The sequence below is a fragment of the Mastomys coucha genome, unplaced genomic scaffold (genome assembly GCF_008632895.1).
Source record: "Mastomys coucha isolate ucsf_1 unplaced genomic scaffold, UCSF_Mcou_1 pScaffold12, whole genome shotgun sequence".
Taxonomy (NCBI): Eukaryota; Metazoa; Chordata; class Mammalia; order Rodentia; family Muridae; genus Mastomys; species Mastomys coucha.
In genome coordinates, this window is record NW_022196894.1 from 93628074 (window position 1) to 93653964 (window position 25891).

The 25891-nt window shown below is 45.2% G+C and overlaps 1 protein-coding gene across 1 annotated transcript in view; it reads right to left on the reverse strand.

Annotated features, from left to right (window-relative positions):
- Erg (ETS transcription factor ERG) overlaps window positions 1–25891 on the reverse strand; it is a 231843-nt gene that overhangs the window by 159075 nt on the left and 46877 nt on the right. Inside the window, exons 2-3 of the mRNA XM_031364513.1 lie at window positions 20915–21016; window positions 14745–14831 (exon numbers count right to left, since the gene is read on the reverse strand). The gene's annotated coding sequence lies outside the window, so the exon portion shown is untranslated. The remainder of the gene's footprint in view (window positions 1–14744; window positions 14832–20914; window positions 21017–25891) is intronic.

Sequence of the window (25891 nt, forward strand, 5' to 3'; positions counted from 1 at the left end):
GGGCAATGCTTACAGCCGGGACATCCTCGTGGGGGGACATCCTCGTGGGGGGACATCCTCATGGGGGGACATCCTCGTGGGCAGTGCTTACAGCCCCAAATGCACTTGCCACAATCACCATAGTGTAAACTTTAGCCTTTTTTTTTTTTTTGAACCTTGATGGAGATGCCCACACCTCGAAAAGGACAAATGTTCCTGGCTGTGCCATACTGGGTTGTTGATGCTGAGTTCTCTGAAGAAGCATCTCTCCTCATAACCACTAGGCATTTCTCTTCCTCCTGATATTATGTCTCCATCAAAAGAAACACAATGAGAGGCCCTAGGAGCAGTGCCAAGGGACAACCTGGTCCATTCTGCTCCTGGTCCTTAGAAGGTCTAGTCCGTATTTTTGCTTCCCAAGAACAAAAATCATGACTTATGGGTAAATCCAAGAGCAGGTGGTACAGATTGTGAGGATGGGGCTTGGGCTTGGTTATCAGTCATGGTCTTGGTCTCCTTTCCCTCAGCCAATCATGTCTTAGGGATAAGGGTGCAGCCTGAGATGTGGTTCAGGTAATCAAGTGCTTTCTTATCATGAACAAAACTCTGGGTTTAAACCACATCACCACATAGGCAGCTATGGCTGATCCTTGCCAAGCATTTATTATTGGGTTAGAGAGGGAAGATGACATTTTACTCACAGTGCCATAGTGACTGTGTGGCTTCCAGCCCACACACGACAGGTTGTGTATGACAGGCATGAGCTCATTTCAAATCACCATCAAAGAGTCAAACTGACTCCTACAAGTCAAGAGAAAATTCTGCCAGGGGAGGTGGGGATGGACACGGTTCAGGTGTGTAGAAGAGTCTCTAGATACTAAAAGAAAGCTAAGGTGAACAGCCATCTCCCACATCCAAGGGCAACTTAGTGTTTACCACATTTAGGATTCTGTGCCAGTATGTCCTGGCTCTCAGGAGCTTCTGTTGTGTTTTGCTCTTTGTTTTGTAGAAACTTATTTTACTTCCATAGGCAAAAATACCTGACTACATTCATCTACCAACAAAATCACAGTTCTCTTAGTTCACTAATGCAGTGTGATAAAACTTCCTGAGAGAGACCTCTCTCTCTCTCCCTTCCTCCCTCTCTCTCTCTCTCTCTCTCTCTCTCTCTCTCTCTCTCTCTCACACACACACACACACACACACACACACACACACACCACTCATGGTTTAACCTTAAGGTTAAAACCTTGTTTCATTCCAATAGAGAGATGAGGAGGACACAACATCTGCCCTAACACCAGGAGTAACTGCGACTAGTGGGACCCAGGCACCCAGGAACTCCACCTGACCAGTGGCATGGGTTCCTTCTGGTCTGGGTCAGTGCCCTAAATCTTGCATTTTTACTTCAGGTTTTAAATTCATTCTAGACATGATGCTCCTTAAACCAACACAGACTCTACCCACCAGATCTTAAAAAACTCCAGTCCACTTAAACAAAGACCATCGCTGCATGAATCTTAAAAACTTGTCAATTTCATCTATGTATCAATGAATTTTGTTCATTTGTAGCCCTCATGATTCCCCTAGCTCATTGCTTCCTCTTCCCCTTCCACCTTCCAGCAAGACACCACAGATTCTTTTTCCCATCATGACTCATTGGGTTTAATTAAGGTTTAAAATGAAAAAATTACCTAAACAATTTTCGAAGCTACACGAGTCTGGAGCCATGTTTAGGAGAAGGATATGAACAAAGATGCACCTGCTCCAGGCAGCACATGAGTCTCCTGGTAGCATTTAAAAGATAAGACAGTCCTAAAGCCATTCTAAGGCTGATTAAATGCCCGGTGCTGGGACGTCTGGATAGCGAATCCTTTAATGCCTTCCATAATTCCTGTAGCCAGGGTCCTAAAGCAGTGAGCTATGCATCACCTAAAGGCTCTTCACATCTGAGAGAACTGTGTCCTGAAGACCCCTTCCCGAGGACCCTGCCTCAGGGCTCTTCACTTCTGAGAGAACTGTGGCATGAAGACCCCTTCCCGAGGACCCTGCCTCAGGGCTCTTCACAGTTAGGAGAACTGTGTCCTGAAGACCCCTTCCTGAGGACCCTGCCTCAGGGCTCTTCACATCTGAGAGAACTGTGGACTGAAGACCCCTTCCCGAGGACCCTGCCTCAGGGCTCTTCACATCTGAGAGAACTGTGGCATGAAGACCCCTTCCCGAGGACCCTGCCTCAGGGCTCTTCACATCTGAGAGAACTGTGGACTGAAGACCCCTTCCCAAGGACCCTGCCTCAGGGCTCTTCACATCTGAGAGAACTGTGGACTGAAGACCCCTTCCCGAGGACCCTGCCACTGACCAACTGTGGCTCTGTACCACCAGGAACCTCGCCAAGCCTGGAGTTTAGCTGCTCAGCAATAACCTACAACCAAAACCAACTACTCAGCAGTAACACAGTATAAGCTTCCCCAGCTAGGTGTCTGCTGTACTCTTATATGACTTGAAATTAAGAAGGTAAAACTGAGAGGGGAGGGGGAGGGGGAGAGAACTCCTAAGGATTGTTTTGTATACTCCATACTTTTGTAGGTATGCAGCAGGACAATTCACTGTGTGGCAGATGATAATTTTAGAACAGATGTTTGTTTGCAATCATGTGTCTATTCTCCACTTAAAAATGCACAGAAAGGAAAAGTAGCAACAGTGATGTAGAAAGAACTGCCTTTGCGTATACAAGGGCTCCTGGCTATGTTTCCTGGGAGCAGAGCAGTAAGCAGCTAGGTCCTCTCTGTGGAGGGACTCAGCCAGGGAGAAGAGAGGAGAGGAGGGGGGATGGTGGGAGCCATATTAGAGGCTGGGTTCCTGGCACTAGGGTAAGTCATTGCACTGGATTCTACTGCCACCAATGAGGACTGCTGGTGGCTGCACCAACAATGTCTTCCATTGCTGCATGATGCCAACCTTCATCCACAGGGATGTCTTCTGGAAGCTGGGCAGGAAAGTTGTGCAGCCAACCTGCCATTAGTCAGTTTTACTTGCATTCCTGGCCTCTCAGTGCACCTCTGAGGTGGCCACTACCAGATCTAGGGTCCATACCTGCTGGCAGGCACTTCATCCAAGGAAGAAAGATTGGTGGGAGCAAGAAGCCCAGGAAACTGGTTTCTGAGCCACTCACTGAACTCAGAGCTGATGAGTCAGCTAGACTGATGGCCAGGGATTCTTTTGTCTTCCTCCAGCCCCAAGAAACCAAGTTACCAACATGTGCTATCTCCTGCAGCTTTCCCCGCTCACGGGGTGATGGGGGTCGCTTTCCCCACTCATGGGGTGATGGGGGTCAACCTCAGGTCCTCATACCTTTAAGACTGGCACTCTACCGATGAGCCATCAGCCTGGTCCTGGGCTTCTGAATGGTTGAAAATCTCCCCCCTGCATTAACAGTTGCAAATGATCAGAAACACTCTGGGATAGTTGGACCTGAGCTGTTGCTGGGATCACTTCCTCTAAGCCCGTGAGAAGAGATTCAGTGATCAGAAGAAAAGGGTTTATGTGCAAATTTCTGAGTCCCACTCACTGAGGAAACTCATTCCATGCATGTGTCCCAGCCCTAGTAAAAAATGAGACTAAAGATAACATGTTGTCATATTGATAGCAATTTTGAATTTCATCTTTCAAAACAGGATGAGTTGTGACTCCTCCTTCTACTAGGATCCTATAGGCCTTTCTATTCTACAAGTCCAGTTAAAACCTTTTAGCCCAGTGCCAGAGGTTATGGAGGGTTTGTTACAAATAGTGAAGAGCTTTCCATCACTTTCGATAAGCTCAAATTGAGAATAGTAAACAGCACCAATACAGAGTGGAGTGGTGGTTACCATGGCTACCATACCTCTACAAACCAGCAGTCACTCTTTCATGGGAATTCCTTTTTAAATTTTGATTCATGTGTCTGTGAGTTTGCCAGTATGTGTATGTTTGTGTGTGTTTCTATGTGTGTGTATCTGTGTGAGTTTCAATGTGTGTATCTCTGTGTGTTTGTGTGTGTGTGTGTGTTTGTGTGTGCACATGACTGCAGGCACTCATAGAAGTCAGATGAAGGTATTGGATGTTCCAGAGATGGCAGCTGTGAACCAGCCTGATGATGTGGGTGCCAGGAAATGATCTCGGGTCCTTTATAAAAGCGGCAAGTACTCTTAGCTGCTGAGCCCTCTATCTAGTCCCAAGAATGTACTTTTAAGTGAGACACACACACACACACACACACACACACACACACACACATACACACTCACACAGAAGAAAAACATCTTCATATACTCAGCAGCTATGGAGGTGCAAGGACAGCAAACAACAAAGATGCGTATCTTGGTTGTTTATGATTGCTTATTAATCATGTCTATGTCATGATTATCTCAATGAATAATCCAACACACCAAGATTCACTTAAAGGAAATGCAGTCATGGCTGGTCATAGCCGGTCACAGCTGCAAGCATATCAGACACCAACAGGGAGAAAGATTGGAACTAGGCAGCTTATCATGCAAATATGAGAAAACGATAAGATTGAATTAAAGATGCTAGCTACTTAATGAGAAGAGAAAGATGAGTGATGAGAACTGCCGGGATGGGGAGTCAGGCTCCTGTGCATCCAGGAAGCAGCATAGCAGCTGCCGTCCTGTGAAGATGGATGATTTCCTACACAGGAGCACGTGGTCAACAGACACTGAAGAAACCGCCCCTGTGTATTAAATCCCTAAAGATTCAAGTATGGAAAGATTTGGTGCAGAAAGTGCAGGGCCAGAATGCCGTGCCCATGGGAGGATTCTCCTTCCATTTTTTTCCTAGTTCTCAAACTCTCTTAAAAGCAGAAGGTTGGGGCAGGAGACTGCAGAGCATAGGATGCCTCCCTATGGCCCACAGAGATCATCCTACCACCCAGCAATATGGAGTTGAGAACAGACCCCTCTCTTCAGGTCCCACTTCACTGGAATCATGAAGCCCACAGGGGTGTGCACAGCATGAGGCACACTGCTGCCTCAGAGCAAACACTGGATGCTGGACTTCAGTGTTTAGGGAATAAAGGTTGCATGGTGATGTCTTGATTTAGGTGTTTAGTCTTGAGGTGCAGCTAACCAATGACAGGCTTAACCAAATTACTAAACAGTTGGATATTAACCTTAAATAACAGTAAAGGCAAATAGAAAAAAAAACTTTATTCAGGAGATCTAAGACCAAGAAACAAAATATTTAAGTTATCAATTCATTAAACATTTCAGCTTTGATTGTCATGGTATTGATGTTAAAGGACTATCCAGCTGCAAGAGACCCAACACCAGCACATTGCATTGTAATGCTCAGCCAGCAGGTAGCTAATCAATGTGTTGTCGATGTCATGGTTTAACCAAATGATAAGGTTTGCATACCAATGTCCAGCTTCAGGTGAAATCTAAGTACAAATGAATGTTATGGAAGCAATGATGGATAGGAATGTGTTCAACTGATCGATATAGTGTCTTATGAATTAAAAGGCTCTCCAAAGCACACGTTTCTATAACAGTTAAAAAATGTGTTAAAAGAAAAAAAAGTAGTTTTTCTCCATACTTGGGGCCATGTTTCTTCACGTGGTATGTTTTATGTAACATAAGGAGGCTTCCTGGTTTTACTTCTTTAAATCTCATGTCTGAAAAATAAAGCCTTGATTCTGGATGCCTGGGAACATCCCATTGACACAGAAGTCTGAGGAGCAAGAGCAACATAGTATTCTATTCAAGTTAAAAATATCTTCTTAGATCTGCAGAGACAGCTCAGTCAGTAAAGTAATCACCACATGAGCTCACATTCCCAGTACCCATGTAATCCTAGTGATAGGAAGCAGAGGCAGGGGGATTCCTGGAAGTCACTGGTCTGGCTCATTCAGGGAGTTCCAAGCTGTAGTCGAAGGCTCTGTCTTGAAAAATAAGTTGGCAAAAGCCCGAAAAGGACACCTAATGTCTCAACATGCATATACATATATATATGTGCACATGCTCACATACATACACACCTTTCTCTTTAATTTCCTGGTATCTTTGTTCATTGATAACATACACTAAGTATTTACTAATCCAAAAGCCAAAAATCTAAAATGTTCCAAAGTCAGAGATATTTGAGTGTAGACATAACACTACAAATCCTACATAATAGTGGGAAAGCCTTCACCTGACCTCCAGGGTGGTTCATGGTCAGACCTCAAACATAGGAAGAACACTGCATAGTATTTTCTTCATAGTATATGCATAATGGAGCAAATGAAGTAAAAAGATGAATTCTGTGTCCCATCCCTAGATAGCTCAGTGTGAATGTGCATGTATCCCAAATCCAAAAACAATCTGAAATCTACAATGTTCTAAAATATTGTCCTTCTGGATCAAAGCATCTTAGGTAGATGGCCTTCTATCCGAGTTCTCAATTTTTTATATAATTCTTGCAGCACAGCCTCTCTCTAGGGCCAGAGGAGACAGAGATGGTGGGGCGGGGACGCCAGAGCAAGCCGCACAACTCCTGGTCTTCCCTTGCAGATGCTAGGCCTTTCTGTGCGTGTGATAAAAGACATAAGACTCATACTTGTCTTCCACAGGAATGAAGCGTAGACACAAAGCCCTGTCAGGACCCTCCTGTCAGAGTCAGGAAAGACTCTTGAGTCTTACTGTGTTGCTAAAACACACTTGCACACATGTGCATGCATGTGCTCACACACAAACACACACACACACACATACACACACACACACACACACACACACACACACACACACACACACGATGTGTTTTAAAACAAAACTCCTGAGACTCACATGGTCTTCAGTCTCAAACTCAGCTCAACACCACCATCATCATTAACAGTTCATGAAATTAATGAGAAAGTCTACATAAATGAGTGTTGTTGGTTGTTTGGGGCTGTTGATAACAGCAGTGAGCTAACAGTATAAACTTCATGTTTAAAAAGGAAAATAGTACTTCCCAGAACAATCTACAGAGGATCACTAAAGAATTAATAGCCAAGTTTTCTTCAATCTGTTTATTGTTTTAAAACACTCTCAGAAAAACATACACTCTCAATTAAGCAAAATTCAGCCAGAATTTTCGTTCAACTTTGGAATTTGGTTATATATGTATAAAGAAACTTGCTCTGCCTTCTACGGTCCCTGCCACTTTGGGACAAACCTCAACATCTGGATACCAGAATCAAAGAGGCAATATCCACAGAGACATATGTGCAATTTTATGCTTGTAAATCCTCTGGTTTGGGGGGGAAATGCACACTGGTGCTTCTTGCCCACAGAAATCTCAGAGGGTTCATCAGAGATAACCAAAGATGAAATAACATGCAAGCTCACTAGGCTCACAGGAGCGTGTGCAGCCCAGCAGCACTGGGTAGCTACTGCGCGGTGGCCTGCTTCTCAACAAAAGTCCCACCGAGAAGCCTTGCTAGGCAAGACCAGACAGCAGCATGCGGAACTGTCCTCCCTGCTGAACAGAAATCCAGAGCATGCCCTGGATAATCTCTCCAAGCACTGCCGTTACTCTGGCAGACATCTAAGGGATCCTCACTGTTTTCCTTTGTTCCATTTTATTTTGGTTAAGAGAGCTGGGTAGGAATGAGAATTTGCTTCAGGTTTTCCTCTACCACAGAGGTTCCTCCGTGGGGTGCCAGTCCCCCAGCAGGTCCTGGGACAGCCTGCAGTTAATCTGTGAACACATCAAAGTGTTCCTTCATGACCATGCAGTCTGGGAGGAAAGGGAGAGCATTCACCATATTTCTAAAGAGGTCCATGATTCAGCGTGTTCAGAGGCATCATCAAGCTCTGGAAAGGCATGTTGGTAACTGAAATGGGCAGATAGGAGGAGGCTGCGTTATGCAGAGTTCCAAGGACAGCTGTGGTCCATACAGTGACATGTAAGGTGGCAAGGAACTAGGCAAATGGCAGTGCTCCCGTGAGATTACCGTAGAGCTGGAAGATCTCCATGGCCAGGTCATAAAGTCACAGCACACATTTTTCTTGCACTCATGGTAGTGATGGTAGCAGTACCAAGCTGAGCAGGCTGCCAGCTGCCTCACAGCAGAGCACATGCCAATAGAGATGACTGTAAGTAGCTGCTGCCACCCTCCACACTGACTATCTGCATCACTACTCTGAGGGTTCACCTCTACTTCATTGAAGGAAGGACCATGCTAGCGTTTTACGTCTGCAGCCCCGTGTACCTGCAGTTAGCCGCATCTTTTGAATGAAAGAAGATGTCACATCTGGCCATCTAGTACACACTACAACACTGTGGTGAGAAACCAGCCCAAGGATGCAGGTGTGCACAGATACCTGGACATGATGCTCTGGAGACATCAAAACTATGGAGCTGGGAAATTGGCAAGTGTTATCAGCAGTTAGGAAAAGGCAGAGAGGGGAGGCAGAACCTGGGACAAGTTGAATCCAGTCTCATTAAGAGCAAGAGCTGAGTGTACCCGAGGGGCTGGAGGGGAAAACCCTTCTTTGGGAGTCTTAGGAATGGCTCTGTAAGGCAAAGGCCTCCTTGCAGTGGTCCTTAACAAAGCATCTCTGAGACGATCCTTGCTTGTTCATATTGCTTTATTTGATGGTGGATGTGAATGCATACACTTTATTCAGGGTGAACCAGGGATTCAATATCTTTTGTGGGAGGAATACCCAGTAAGGGAAGTTCATTGGCTGAAGGCTCAGAGCTATCTAGACAACTCATCCGCATGGAGAAGAACTCCAGGTGTTTGTGCTAGTGACTCAGTTCCCATGCGGAGTGTCCTCCGTGGGGTGTCCTGGTTACGTGCCCCGGAGCAGGTAGAAGCAGGCAGGGAATGGCTCTACTCCTGCTGCTCTCAATTCTGAGGATCACAGGGTTCGAGCTCACTCAACCTTACCATTTCTTACACCTGTCTGTTTAGTAATGTGGTCCCACATGTCCTATAGAGTAGGGGATTTTCAGAGCAGTTCGCACACTCTGGGCAATGATGTAGAGGGGATTCAGAGCCTCACTCACGTGCCCACATGGCCACAGAGCAAACAAGAAGAGTGAATGGCATGCTGACATGGGTCCAAAACTGCAAGAACTTGGTCTCTCCAGTGTAAGACACAGATGATAGACAGACAAGTTAGATAGATGAGAGACAGACAAGGTAGACAGGTGAGAGACAGACAAGGTAGATAGATGAGAGACAGACAAAGTAGGTAGATGATAAACAGGCAGACAGAGATAGGTGATGATAGTGATAATAGATAGATGGTAGATAGATAGATAGATAGAGAGAGAGAGAGAGAGAGAGAGAGACTATAGATAGACAAGGTAGATGATAGATAGGTGATGGATAGATAAATAGAGATAGATAGATAGATACATAGATAGATAGGTAGATAGATAGATAGATAGATAGATAGATAGATAGATAGACAGACAGACAGGGGATAGATAAGATAGGTAGATGCATGGATGGATGGATGGATGGATGGATGGATGGATGGATGGATGATAGCCAGACAAGGTAGATAGATGTTAGATAGATGACAGACAGACAAGGTAGACAGACAGAGAAAGGTGATGATAGATAAATGATGGACTGACAAGGTAGATAGATGATAGACAAATGACAGACAAGATACACGGATGATAGATTATAGATAGATGATAGAGAGACAAGGTAGGTAGGTAGATCAATAGATAGAAAGATAGATAGATTGATAGATTGATAGATTATAGATAGATATAGGTAGGTAGATAGATCAATAGATGATAGATATGAGATAGATGGTAGATAGATAAAAGACAGATGAACATCCTATAGATAGAGAACAGAGATAGATATACACAGATATATAACCTTTTTGGCTCCCAGAGAACAGTAAGAACATCATTATCTCTCATGATCTCATCAATGCCTGTATTCAGCACACTTTCCTTGGTAAGTCACCACTCATTGTTCACTACAGGTAAAGGTTCCTGCACTGGAATTTCACAAATTGACTCTGAGAGGCCTAAAAAGATTGTCCATCTATACTTGCCAAGACATATGGCCTTTGAGAACATGCTATTCTGCTATACAGTGATTGTATGGCCGAATTATATTTAGAAAGGAGGAGGGGAGTGTAGCTGCATAGTAAATACTGGATTCTGTTACAGAACACAACAAAGTCTCTCGGCATTTGTGTCTTCATTGTGACTATGACATCCTTAGCTCAATCAATGCTTATGTATCAACTTATCTACTGTAGGCAAAGCACAGATCAAGATTTTAAAATTACTAAACACAAGCTTTCTGTGGTTTAGATAAGCTAGGCACACAGACCGATCTCTGTGTGGTAAATACTGCTCCTTCCCAATGTATCTGGGGACAAACAGGACATCAAAGAACCCAGAGAAGACAGAGTCCTGGCACTGGCAGGAGCTCCTGGCAGGCAGGGAGGGAGACAGCTGGACAGGAACAACAGCCAATTCCAAGCATAGCCTTTGCTCCCAAGTCTGGCTAGTTTCCTGTTAATCACCAAGTCTGTGGATGGTCTGTGTGGCAGGAAGAGTAGCAAACCTGCTGCTACGTTTGTGGGTTTGCTCTGCACAAACCACACAGCCCCCAGAGCTGAAAGCCTGGGTCTGTTGTGCTCCACAGCTCTTGCTTGTCTGTGAGTGTTCATCAGCTGGTGGCTCGTAACATAAAACATCCTGCTTTTATTTCTATTAGGCAGCATTAACATAAGCAAATAAAAACATTTGTCTCATTAAAAAAAACTGAAAAGAAAAGCTGGGCAATGGTGGCTCACACCTTTGATCCCAGCACTCAGGAGGCAGAAGCAGGCAGATCTCTGAGTTCAAGGTCAGCCTGGTTTATAGAGTGAGTTCCAGGACAGCCAGGGCTACAAGGAGAACCTGTCTTGAAAAGAAACACAAACAAACAACAACAACAACAAACCTGGAAAGAAGTGGAGGAGAAAGAAAACCTAGTGTAGTATAGGAAGGAAGGGTGGTAAGAGGGAAAGGGGCTCTGGAAATGCTGGGCCAGGCACATCATCAAACTACAGCCAGCACATGACGTTCTCAAATAGTTGAGGTAAACAAATAAACTCATTCTTAACCTGTAGGTCACCTAAGACCTTAGGAAACACAGATATTTACATTATAATTCATAACAGTAGCAAAATTAGTTACAGTGTATGCACATACACACAGATATGAACAAACATACAAACAAATAAACTCATCCACAAAACTATTATTTTGTAAAAAGACAAGACTGAAAAGGAGTGTTGCTACTATCAGCCCTCAACAGACAACTGTCTGTGTGTGGGGGCAGTGTTAATACAAAGACTCACAACTGGTCAGACTGCAGAGAGAAGTACCTGGGGAATACTCAAGTGCAATGGCCCCTACACCACACCCTTCCTTGTAGGAGAGATGATGGAAAGAGTTTAAGGGAATAGGGTTGGGAAGGATATGGCTGAAACGGGGTCACCTGGGAGTCACACTGCACTCCTGAACTCATGGCTGTCTACATGGAATCACAGCAGTCAACATTCCAACACAGAGCATACACACAGACACACAGATATGTGCAAACATACAGATTCACACACACAGATCCATATACACATATACACTCATACACATACTCCTACACACAGATTTATATACACAGTTATATATACAGATTCACACAGATTCATATACACACATGTACTCTCACACAAACACATACACACAGATTCACCCACATATATACACACATATACACTTACACACATGCTTATTCACACACATATACACATATACACTTTCACAGACACACATTCACACAGACTCATACACAGATTCACACACACATACTCACATATACACATATACTCACACACACACACTCATACACACACATACATACACACACACCTCTTTTAATAATAAGAACAGTGGCTTACAGATGGAAAATGCCTTCTCCCAACACACCTCTCCCTGAGTTACATTCATCCCCTTTCAGCATCTGTGGTTCTTCACTGTATATAATGCACTTAGAAAACCACAGAGTATGTAACCCATGTCAGCAGTCAGAGAGACAAGCATCCCCCCATCATCAGTCCCAGACAACACCAAGTCCCCAATGCGCCTTCCCACGGGTTCATCCCTTCCCCACAAGGTAACTCTACCCACAATTCCCTATTCATGACCTTACTTCCTTTCCCACTGCTCGTGCACCTTGTACCAGACAACACAGTCCTGATGCTTCAGTGCAGTTTTCAACCTGTGGGTCACCTAAGACCATGGGGAAACACAGATATTTATATTATGACTCATAACAGTAGTTACAATGTAACAGTAGTTAGAAAATTAGTTACAGTGTAGCAATAAAATGATTTTATGGTTGGCGTCACCACAATGTGAGGAGCTGTATTAAAGGATCTCAGTGTTAGGAAGGGTGAGAATTGCTTTAGAGGATTTTTAGATATGTAAATGTAGAATATCCTCACAGACCTTTTTATTCAATGTTTAGGAATTGTCCATGCTGATATGTCTAAGGTAGATATTTACAGTTTATCTTCTCTGCTATTAATAGGCCATAGTTATTGCTATATAATATGCCATATTTATCCATTCCCCAGCTGATAGGCATTTAGGTTGTTTCTGTAGTCTTCTGTCACAGTTTCATGCAGCACGGTGAGTGTGTCAAATATTAAAACTTAACAACAGCTCTGCCATATTCCTTCAGCCTTCATTTTGGAGCTCATGACCTTAACTTAACCTATCATTCCTTGCCCTGACCAAAACAACGACTTTTACTTTGACATGGAGCCTTGTGGACTTTGGAGACCCCCTAGCCTCTTTGCTCAGCCAATCAGCTTAAAGATCAGACAGTGCTGCTTTGTCTAGTTCGCCTATATGTTGCAACTGTTGCAAATGTTGCAAATACAGTTGATACTTGTTTTTCCCATATAAAAAACTGGTTCTGAGGACTGCCCTGGGTCACTGTGTCCCTGATTAATCAGTCTGGGAGTGTGTGCTTCAACAAACCATTGACACCTGACTGAAATTGGAGTCTGAGTGGTTTTGTGTGGCTATTCCTGGACCCTGACAAGGGCATGTGAGGTGCCCTGCTGAGTGACAGGTACGAGACACACCTTCAGCTTCACAGAGACGCCAGTGTGTGCTTCCTCTGTGCCACATGCAAAACATCTGATGTGAAGTGGGAAGACCTGTCTGCGCCAGTCCTAGTGAGTGAAGTTAGACGCTGCGCTCTATCCTGACATTTCAAGCATTCCTTCCTTCATTATTCCCAGCCTACCAAACACAGAAAGTGGCAAGAGTCAATTGTCCTGACCAAAAGGAACTTCCATAAGGTACAAAATGTATCTACGATGAGGACCATGATCTTCTTCCCCAGTGGCACCCTGTGGCCACACATACAAGGGACACACAGTCCCCAGGGCAGTGCTTCCTGCACACCCATGGCAGTACAGCACTGCTGTGGAGAAGCCCTCAGAAGGCAAAAACATGTCAGTGGAGGGATGGCATCCTCCACTCTCTGTGAACTAGGCACCAGCCCTTCGCAGAAACTTCCTCTCCCAGAGGCAGAAGCCCCACTGTGCACACCATTTCACTGAAGAAAGTCTAGAATCTGGGGTCTGGGGAAAAGCGTGGAACGAAGCGGAAGACGAGCAGGTTCATAGGAACCCAGTCCTTGGTGACAGTCTTTCTGCCTCACAGACAGCAACAGCCCTGAGCAAGTGTGACTTCTTCACATCACCAAATCACCTCTCCAAAACAAGAACAATTCGGTGAAAATTTATTTAAAAAACAAAACAAAACTCTGTTATTGGGGCCAGAGAGATCGCTCAGCTGATAAAGGCACCTGCTGCCCAGCCGACAACTGAGTGTGTGCGCTGGACTCTCAGTGTTATCCAGGAATCCTTGGTATTTTTAAATAAAAATACAATTTAAAAAAAATTAAACTAGTACAAGTGCAGACAGCCTATTGGAATAAGGTAGCCCACATCCCCATTTTTTTCTATAGCTAGCCTTTATTTGTGTCGAATATACTAAAATCATCATTACATCACCCTACTAAGTTAGCCAGAATGAATGTGCACATGCGAATGACGGGGCAGGCAGGTTCCCCATACTCCACTCCCTTCCTTCACCCCCAGAGCCTCATGGAATGTAAGGACACAGCTGTCAGGTTTGGGGTGCAAAGCTCCTGGAGGATTAGCATGCTGAGATGAGCTCACATTTGAACACTGAAATCTAAGTTCACCTCAGTCACTTCCTGCATTTTCCCCACGTGGGTGGAATTAAAACAGAGCCAGCCACTGTCTACCCATAAAGGCGCAGAGGGTGAAGGTCTTCAGTTTGCGACCACACACCCTGGCTGCAACTCTTCAACTCCACCACTGTATGCAGCGACAAATAGCAGATAAGTGAGGCCATCTTCTGAACTCCAAAATACACTGTAGAAGACACAAACCTGCACTCGACACACACAATAATAATAAACTTCAAAACCGTATCCACATCCATGACTTGTAAATTTCATGCAATTTATGTGTGTCATAAAACAGTTCTTTTCAAACTTTCTTTCTAGTATTTAAAACTGTAAAAGTCATTTCCTAAGCTCCCAGTAAGCCAGAGTCCGTCCTTGCCTTCGTCGTCTGGACCCCATGTTAGCTGATACAAAGAGCCACCATGACAGTAGCACTGAAGAGGAAGCTGGAGCTGCCTCCCAACACAACGGAGCTTACCTTAAATGAGCTGCTGGGTCAGGAACAGTCTAGATCATGACCTTCAGCAGGCCAGCTCACTCACCAGCCATGCAGAACCCAGGACAGCTACAAGACAGAAAGGAAAAGGATTCTAAGTGATCACCTTTCTGGGTTTTATTCCCCAGTAAAAGCACACAGACTGCAGTGTCTTTCGAGATGCTTGGCTCTGCACTCGGTGGTGCTTCTGCCACAGAGCATCCTCAGGCAAATGGGGTTCATCCTGTCCACTGGTGATGACAGTCACTTTCAGCCACAACAGAAAACTCGGCCCAGAAGAAAGTGCCCACCCTTATCTTGAAAAGGCCTCCATCACCAGAGAAGAGCAGTAACTTGTGGTATTCTACACCCCTATGGTGAAGGACAAGGATGAAGTAGACATTTCACACTAACTGCAGAAGAATTTGATGCCAAGAAAGACGAATGCTTGAAGTGACAGACATGTTGGTGCCCTGACCTTGACCACTAAACTTCACACATGTGTACTTCAATATCACATCAGAACCAACAACTGGATACAATTATGTCTCCTAACCATAAATGTATGTTTTTAGACAGATGACTGACATCATATGCAATTCACATATCCTACATCCCACAATCAATACCGGTGAGTCTTTAAATGGTGAAATTAAACAAAATGCAGGATGTTTCCTGTGGTATTCATAAATAGTGGATTTTAGTAGTTCAAGTGAAAATTAATGCAACCTATACATCTCTTTGTATTTCATTATTAAATTCATTTCCTTTTGTTTTTGAGGCAGGTTCTTATGTGCCAGAGACTGGCCTTGAACTATTGATCATCCTGCCTCCTCCTCCCAAATGCAGGGATGACAGCTGTGCACCAGCACATCCTCCCAAGGCGCAGTGACTATTTCAAACACTCAGTGCTAACCCCAAGGCTAAGGACCACAAAGGCATTTGTCCCCTTCATCCGGGTTTTGACTTTGAGAGATCATCCAGGCAAGGCTACAAGGACTTGGCCAGGGATAGCTCCGCCAGGATTCCCCACTGATGTGCAACAGAACCAGGACTCAGGTCAGACTGATGCCCCAGCCTGGTTCCATTACTTTTGAGCAACAGGTAACCCGGACCAAAGCAAGTCTGCGACAGAAATGATACAGGGTTGGCTTACACATCCAGGTCCCAGTCCCTCATCCAGAGAACTCACAGTGGGCACTCAAAGCAGGAACTTAAAAGTTCCATCCCAAAGGACTGTGGGCTAAACATGTTTTAAATCATCCAGAGGAGGAGCAGTTTATAGCATAACATTTTTTGTGGCAGCAGGTTACTGATCTACACACTGAGCCCTAAACAATCCAGTTTCTAAGTTCTCCCTTAAAGCTTTTCCAGCCAGAGCCATAAAGGGAGGACCATCAATGAAAGTGAGAAGAAACCAATGTCATTTCAACACAGACACCCTGCTCCCAGTCAGCTGCGTTCACAGACTAAATAACAAGCGAATGAGCACCAGCACTCCCTCCCCGTCTCCTGCCACTGTCACCATGAGCACCCTCAAAGTTCAAGCCAAACTCTTCTTCTGTAAATTGCTTTTGTCAGGTATTTTGCCATGGGGATGAGGAACGTAGCTAATGCAGCCACCTTCCAAGTCCCAGAAAAACACAGAGCATCTGCCTAAAGGGAAAGGCTGCAGGAAAAGCTGGCACGCACCCAAACATCTGGACAAACAGCAGCTGGCTTAGGATTTGGGAAGAGACAAGATCAGACTCTAGGAACCTTGGCAGAAGGGCTCTCCCTGAGCACAGGCGCACAGTCGAGTGAAGGATGGGAAGCCCAGGAAGTTCAACTGGTAACCAGAAACCCTATTACTCATCCATAAAATGGGGGCAACACTACTGTCGTATATATCTGTCCTGTAGGAATATCATAGGAACACACTTGCTCTTTGCCCGATTCCTGCCATGGAGCCCTCAAGCCCTGGAATTCCCTAAGTAATGAGCATTCTCTGTCCTAAATTAATGACCCCTGGTGGGCCTGGGCATTGTAGTGGTTCCTCACATTTTTGAGTTCTGGGAATCATCTGAATAAGGTATTGAAACCAAAAGTGAATTCATGGGTACCACAGGATGCTGTAATCAACTGAGGGCCAAGTGTGAGTCATGTGGAGTTTCACCTGGTATCTGAAACGAGGACGCCTACGGGAACTGAGACCTGAACTCTGTGATGTTGGATGCTAACTAACTCCAGGGAGTTGGTAACAGCAAACTGGGCTGTCAGAATCTTAGTTAATGTCACAGTATCAGATAATTGACTGTTGTTGACTGAAACTGTCTACTGTCTGGAAATAAACAGAGCAAACAGTCGTTGGCACTTCCTGCCAATGTAGATGAGACATGGCTGGAATCAGCTGGAATCTGTCTTCTCTGGGCACCGCTGCAGGCTCTTGGGAGGGAGAGGGGGTTAAGCCTGTGAAACCCCTCAGGATGCAGGGCACACAGCATTTATTGGGGGATATCAGTGACATGAATAAAAGGAAAAATCAGGGAGGGGAGATAGCTCAGTGGTTAAAGTTCTACCTCACAGGCATGCATAGTGGAGCTCAGAGACTAAGACCTAGGTAAATGCTAAGCTGGTGTACAAGCCCACGGGTACACCACCCTGTGCTCAGAAAACTAAGATGGGATCACACACACACACACACACACACACACACACACAAAGTCAGCGGATGAGCCAGACCGGCCATATCAGAAAGTTCTGGGTTTAGCTAAGAGGGCCTGTCTCAAAAGATTAAATGGGGCTAGATTGAGGAAGGATCCCAATGCCAACTTCAAGCTTCCACATGCTTGCACACATGTGAGCATGTGCACTCACACACACGCATACACCACATGCTTGCACACATGTGAGCATGTACACTCACACACACATACACCACATGCTTGCACACATGTGAGCATGTACACTCACACACACATACACCACATGCTTGCACACATGTGAGCATGTGCACTCGCACACATGCATACACCACATGCTTGCACACATGTGAGCATGTGCACTCGCACACATGCATACACCACATGCTTGCACACATGTGAGCATGTGCACTCGCACACATGCATACACCACATGCATACATATAAAAGGAAAAAGCAAAACAGCAAGGCCGGGTCGGAAGCCTCCGGCAGAGCTGGCCCAGGTGCTGCCTTGCTCTGGACCACTTTGCCTAAATTATCTCCACTTGATGACTAGTTAGCTTAAAATCGAAAAAAATGACAAAGGGTCCTTACAAAAAGTAGCAGATTATATATTATCTATTATATATTTTTATATATTATATATCTATTATATGTCTTATATATTATATAATATATTATTGTATATTATATATTTTTTCTTCAGGTAGCAACATTTTGTTCACTCAAAATAATCTACTTGGGGGAATGGGAGGTATGGGGACCCCTGCGGCCACAGTTAAGGTGAAAGCCCTTCTTCAGCTTGTGCAGGTATAGAGAAAGCCCCCAGAGAGTGAGAGCGGCTTAACTCCCTGCCTCCCCTGCTGGTTCTAGTGCCAGCAATGATGTTTACCTAGAAATAAGAAGGTATTCTGGGATAAAGCATGAGTTAAGACTGGGTCTCAAGTCTGGGACACTAGCAGGCTATAGGGGAGCCTTTAGAAGGGTCTAGCAGGAGGCGGCCAGGTCACTGGAAGCATGCTGCTGAGGGACATATTGAGACCCCGGCCCTCACCATCTATCTCTTCATTTGTGTTCTGGCAACCATGCTGTAAGCAGCTACTCTACCACATGCTCCCTCTATGATGCACTAGGCGTCCATGGGCCCAGAGTAACAGGGCCGACAGACATGGATTGAAACCTCTAAATCCATGAGCCCAATGATTCTTCCGTCCTTTGAAGGTCACCTCTCAGCCTTTGGGTTTTGTCCCAGTAACAGAAAGCTTGTGTAGCAGCGGAAACGGAGCCAGAGAAAGAGCGAGAATCTCTGTGCTGTTTATTCATCAAAACCTGGGGGTGTCTTTGAAGGAAACGGGTTGTCTTTATAAATATGAATGAACATGTCCCCTGCTGGGATTTGACTGGTGTCACTTCCCCTGTTCCCCATGTTTATGGGCTGGAGGTCTAACTACCTGTTCCCGGGAGTCTGTCTGTGGCTAGAGACCGGTGTTTTATATAAAGGATGAAATTAAAATGACTGCTTCATCCAGGATATTTAGTGCTCGTATAAAAAGAAGAACACCAGGGCTAAGGTGAGGGTACCGCAGTTGAGATGCTTGCTGCACAAATGTACACGCAGAGTAGAGGCCAGATCCCTGGATTTCACGTAAATATCAGGTCAGTTTGCTCAAACTGCCTGTGATTGCAGAGGTAGAAACAAGGGAGCCACAGGGTGGGCTGGTGACCTAGACCAGCTGTGTGAGGGAATGCTGTGTTCAGCTGAGAGACTCTGCCTCCATGAACATGCTGCTGATGCATTTAAAGAAGATTCTTGATATCAATCTCAGGCCTCCACAGGCATGTGCATACACATGAATGTGCATCACATATGTGAGCCCCACACATGAGAACATACATACATACAGGTACTCAACATGCACACACATGAACACACACACACACACACAGAGAGAGAGAGAAAGAGAGAGAGAGAGAGAGAGAGAGAGAGAGAGAGCTTGGCCTTCATCAAGGAGAGATCTGAAGATAAAATCACACCCCCAAAACAAATGAGGCCCAGCACAGATGTCCCCCAGAACCAATCTCCCCACACCTTAATCTTGAACTTCCAACCCAGAGAACTATGAGAACAATACCTTTCTGGCATGTAAAGCATTCAGCCTTGGGTATTTTGTTACAGCAGCATTAGGTGATTTACATGATTTCACTGAACAGCTTGAGGAAATAAGAGCTCATGAAGAGCAGATGTCTCTGGCAGGCATGGCCAGATCTCCTATGTGTGTCTGACTACAGTATTTCTTCCTAAGCAACTCTGTTCTGAGCATGTCCTAAGCATTGTGTCACACACACACACACACACACACACACACACACACACACACACACACCTTGTGGTAATCACTCTGTGGCTTCCATCTCTGAGCCCCCTCTAGCCTTCCCTGTGGATTGCCGTCCTGCAGGGTGGGGTACTCACACACTAGGGAGCTCAAGGCTGTGCCCCGCCTATGAAATGCTGGCTTCATCTCACTTTGTCATTTCTGACTTTGTCCACAGAGACTCATTCTTTGTGTGGCATCTGGAAAGGAGGCTGCTATTGTATTATGAAATACTGACTTTGTAGGGGTGCAAAGGCATTCTAAAAGCATGGGTGTGTGGACACAGTGCCAGGCCCTCAGGCTCTTCCTCAGGAGCAGAGGGAAGTAAGGTGCTGGAGGAAGGAGAGACTTGGAAGGCTTCAGGATTAACATGGACAACTCTAAAATCCACAGAAGGAACAGAACTGGGGCAGAGCCTGTGGTTGGGAGAAAGTAGCCAGTGGTGTCTGTGGAGGTTTGGAACCACAAAAACTAAATATTTACATGTGTACCCTTTGCTTAAAAAAGTCTTAACTTGGGGGTGGTCTATTATAACAAAATGTGTCATTGTTATAATAAAATACCTGAAGCAGACCGTTATAAATAAAGAGGTTTGTTTTGTAGGCCACAGTGAAGGACACTGGAAGTCTAAGTCCATCACAGATCCTAGCAAGAGGCTCTCAAGCCTTTTCTATGTCACTACATAGTAGGAGATGTATCTTTGTGCAGTTTCTCAGCTCATATGTAGAAAGTCTCCAAGCCGGGTGATGGTGGTGCATGCCTTTAATCCCAGCACTTAAGAGGCAGAGGCAGGTGAATTTCTGAGTTTGAGGCCAGCCTGGTCTACAGAGTGAGTTCCAGGATAGCCAGGGCTACACAGAGAAACCCTGTCTCGAAAAAAAAAAAAAAAAAAGTCTCCAGGATGCAGGCAAGGGTGTGTCAGCATAATGATCCAATTTTATCTGTCATCTCCTAGAGGCCCCACACCTAACTACCGCGTGCAGAGGCCCCGCCCCTAACTACCGCGTGCAGAGGCCCCCAGTCTCTAAGAGCCACTAACAAAACACTGAGAAGATTATACTGAGCTTCCAGTGATGGGCTGTGTTCAAACCACAGAGGAGGGGTTGGCTCAGGTGTTTACCTCTGATTGTCCTTGGTTTCGCCATCTTTTTTCTCTGGGAGTCATCTGATCCGCTCTTGACCAACACAGCTTTTCTTGGGTCACCAAAGATCTTAAAACAACCTGAAATTAAATTTAAAACTTTAAACCTTATTTCCCCAAATAGGAATAAGATTACCTGTATTGACAAATTCTATTTCTTAAAATATTATTTTAAAATATCCTTAAAGTGGGGGCTTGAAATCCTTCCCTTAGAAGCATTCCACTCTTGTGAGGAAAACTGGGGTTAAGAAGGAAATTTTGGCAATAAAATGAAGAAGGGGAAGTCTGAGGCAAACAGGATTGTAGAGAAGACACTCGAAATTCCCATTTCTGAGAGCCCCCAGCATTAATACCAATGGCTTCTCAGGGCATTCCTCTAGAATATTCTCTGCTCAAAAGAGAAGATCAGTGTTCAAACTTCCCAGGAAGGTGGATGAGAAGGAACAGGAGAGATGGCTTAGTCCCAGGCCTTGCTTCAGGAGCTGAGCACCTGCTACAGTCCCCAGTACCCAATTAAAAGCCAGGTGCAGACAGCAGGTTCTATAAGCTTCTAATCCAGGCTCTGAGGAGCAGTTCTAATCCCATTTCTGAGCTGGCAGGGGGGTGGGGGGGGCATCCAAGGCTCACTAATCAGCCAGGCTAGCTTAGTCCTAGAGCCCCACATTCCAAAGCGACACTTCTCAGAAAGCAAAGTGGGCAGCTCCTGGGGACTGACACCTGCAGCTGACCTCTAACCTGAGTGCGCACACTCACATACAAAATAAAATCATCCCACAGCCTATCATTAAATAATGGTAGGGGGAAAAAGCAGCACTTTCGATTTGTACGTACTACAAAGTTAATGTTTTTAAACGATTAGAACATTATCAAGCTAGGAAGGAAAGAATATTCCTTAGTAGCAAACAAATCTAAAACTCAACATCTTTTTGTCTCTCTTTTTTGATATACAGAAATACCTATACTTTTGCAACTTTTCAAGAAAAATCTCCCATTTAAAAATATTATATTTGGTGGAATCATGTCTGAAGAAAACTGAAAATGGAGTCTATTTCCAAAAACACTTTCAAATTATGCTTGGGTGCTGTATCAAAAGCAGTGTTTATCGTCAGCATCAGCAACATTATCTTTAAGTACACTCCATATTTTCCTTCAGAAGTCCCCAGTCAACTCCATCTAAAGCATGCAGGCCTGCATGTGGACAGACATTCACCCCACACTATCCAAATGTCACAAGCAAGCCCTTGCATGACATGGAACTGCGGGGAGTGGGGGTGGGCTGTTGACTGACAAGACCAGGATGCAAAACCCACATATATGATGTGATTCCAACCTTGCAGAAGCAGGAAGAGATGGAAGAGAGAAGGGGCAGGTAACATGAAGGCTCCGTGACAAAAGACAATAGACCTGTGCTGGGGTTTCCAAAGCAAATTAGAAGGGGCTCTTGATTTCTCTAAACTCTTTATAAATGTATTTATTTGTAATTGAAAAACAACTTAAAAATCATGATCATGTGTCATGTTTAACTAAGAGAAGCTTCAGTCTTCTTTTCAAACTTTGTGTATTTCCCAGTTTTTCCGGAACCAAGAATAACCATCTCATAACCCTGATCACATTTCAATGTTTCCTTCATGGTCGGAGTTACTTTTAGCATCAGGTGGAGCTGAGTGTTAGCTCATCATCTTCCGTCTCAGTGTTCCATGGCAAGGGGAGGGTGGTAGTGTTAGATCGCGTTTCACAAGGTTGTGAAAACCCTCAGTCCACAAAGTTGTTTCCAAGTTCCTTTTCCTCCAAGCCCCAAGCCCGCACAGACTGTTGCCTAGTTAACTGTTTTCCGTGGACTATGCTCAGGGCGGCACTTCACTGCCAACTGTTGCAACCGGAGTCTTGAAATCACGGGCTGAAATGTCCTACACTGGGCTATGCTGTGTTGTGTTTTCATGCCAAAAACTCTGGGCTGAAAGAATGGCTTGATTTATTTATGGTAGAGACGGCACTGGACTCGATTATAAGGCCAAAGTAAAAGCCCAGATAGGGTTTTATTGAATGTATGCAGAGTATTTTTTAATCAGCATGGTAGAATTATTAATATTTCATTTATCCTAAGGGTATTTATCTGACAATATAAATTATCCATAACACAGCTGAGAAGCCACAATGGATCCAAAAAGATGTCACAAAGTCCAGGGGAAGGAAGGAGCTTTGCCAGAGAGAGGTGCCTCATGAGGTAACAGCTGGCCTGGTCAGAGCACAAAAATAGAGAGAACGATGCAAGCCAAGCCGAAGAACTCCAAGAATATAGCTGCTGGGGGATCAGAGGATGAGTGTGGACACCCAGCCCAGCTCAACAGGGCCTGGCCAGCACCTGTGGGCAGCAGAGGCCAGCATGGTTCAGGGCCTGCACACGGGGTTGCTAGCCCTGCCAATATCATCCCTGGAGCTCAAATGGGCTGCGGGGAGAAAATGGAAAAGCCTACTAGAAATGGGCAAAGGCAAACATGGCTGACCTCTGGACACATAACTGAATCTGCAGCCGAGATGGGGCAGCTGAGCTTGGGCCCCACAGATGGGGCAGCTGAGCTTGGGCCCCACAGATGGGGCAGCTGAGCTTGGGCCCCACAGATGGGGCAGGCTGAGCTTGGGCCCCACAGGTGTGCTCACCCACCAGCAGCTTGGGTCTCTGTTTACTGAGCTGAAGACTACAGAGAACAGGACCTGACTCTCAGCAAAGATCCAAACCTGACACTACAGTGCCTGGGACACTGTAGTAGGCATTTCAGGAATAGGCCACCTCCTCATCACCCAAAAGCTTAGGACAGAAAAAACAAAAACAAAACAAAACAAAACAAGCAAAAACAAAACAAACAAACCCACCATGTAAATGCTTATGTCCACCTTGTGTAAGCAACATGAATATTCATAAGTAGATGTTAGCTATTGATAAGAAAGAGACCTAAACATCCACAAGAGAAGTTCCTAGGGCTTAAAAACAAACTGGGAGAAATGAAACTTTCTTGTGTTGGCTGAGCCCAGCTGGCAGAACTGGGTCACTGGGGCAAGCACTGAAAGTTATGCCTATGTGCTCTCTGTCTGTCTTCTCTCGTGGATATTCTTAGGGCTAGAGAGATGGCTCGGGGTTTAAGGGCAGTGGCTGCTCTTCTAGAGGACCCAAGTTCAGTTCTCAGCACCCACATGGCAGCTGGCAACCATCTGTAACACCACTTCTAGGGGGATCCAAGGCTGTCTTTGGCTTCTGTGGGCAATGCACACATTTGGTACACACATATAAAAATCACACACACACACACACACACACACACACACACATACATACAAACTCACTCACATATGGAGGCAAAATGTTCCTATACATAAAGCAAAATAAATGTCTTTTTAAAAAACTTGGTCTCATTGAAACAACATAATTTGGAAATAAAAGATTTATGATTCTTCCTCAATGTTTAAGAATTATGAGACTCACTAGAAATACTCTTCACTAATGTTCAGGGTAGGGCCTCTCTCTCTCTCTCTCTCTCTCTCTCTCTCTCTCTCTGTGTGTGTGTGTGTGTGTGTGTCTCCCTCTCCCTCTCCCCTTCCTTCTCCCTTTCCCTCTGCCTCCTCCTCCCTCACCCCCTCTCCCCTCTCCTCTCTCCTCTTCCATCTCCCCCCTCCCTCCCTCCCCCTTCTCCTCCCTCTCCCTCTCTGGCTGTTCAGGTATACATCAAGTTTATACAGATTTGCCATGATTCAACTATCGGCCTCCAGAGCTCCAGTTGGCACCTGAGCAAACTTGGGGAAGCAATGGAAAAGCATTACTGGGCCTGAATGGTGCACTGGAAGGAAGAACATTACATCTGGCCTTTAGTTCATAAAACAAAGCATATGTTTTCCCCTCTGGGTAGTAGATGGCCACAGTAGAAATACCTGCCCCAAAGCCAGACAATAGAAAAGGCTGGAACCAAGATGGCCAAGGGTTAGCAACTTCCCAACTGTTCTCAGCAGGGCAGAAACAAGAGAAGGAAAGATAGTAAGCGTGAGGGAGTGTAACACCAGGGACAGAGCCAAGATGCCTAGGGAAAGGACAAACACCAAGAGTCCCCATGGTCTGTGGGGACTGCAAGGTACCCCTCTCCCTGTGCTTCTTGCTCCCTGGAGCTTATCCTGGGCTGGTAAAAGTAGCTAGTAATGGCACCTGTCTTTTGGAGTGGCTATGTCTCAAAGGAGATGGAGAAGCACGTGCTTGCAGACTACCAGTTACAAAGTCTGAAGCTTCCCATAGACGCCATTTTGAATCTCAAGGAGACACCAACAAAAGACTCTGAAGGCAGGTGTGTCTCCACCCAGCGTCTCAGAGTTATAGCTGTTCCATAGAAGGGATCTTCCCTTTCATGCTTCCTAGTGTAGGGACATGTAAATGACCCCATGTGGCAGCCCCTTCATGCCAAGATGGTGGGACCCAATTTCACAGCAACATCTTCAGTCTACCAACCACCCTCCTGTGCTGACGATGGGTGGAGGGCAAGACAGTGGGCTCCATCACAGAACCAGGTGAAAACAGATTCAAGTGACTGAGCATGTTCTGGCTTGTGGATGCCAAGGGATCTTTTGCTGGCTTTGTTTATTCTTGTTTTAATATTTATTTTGGTCCAAATACACAGAGGGCCCTTTGTAAGTAACTCATTTGAGATGTCACTGTGAAACTGAAGGGGATTTCAAAACCCTAATTTAGTTCTTTGAACATCAAGGGAAGGCCTAGGTTTGCATCCGGTCCCTGTGTCCAACCCACCAGTGTCTCCACAGTTCTACAAATGTTGGATGTCAGGTTAGATTTTCTGTCCCCTTGGTTATGAGCACAGAGGCTCCCAGCTCTTGTTGGGAATGATGACTATCTCAAGACGGAAGGAGCCACTGGGCTGCAGGATGTAGCCAGAAAGACACCTTCCACCCATTCAGAAGAGA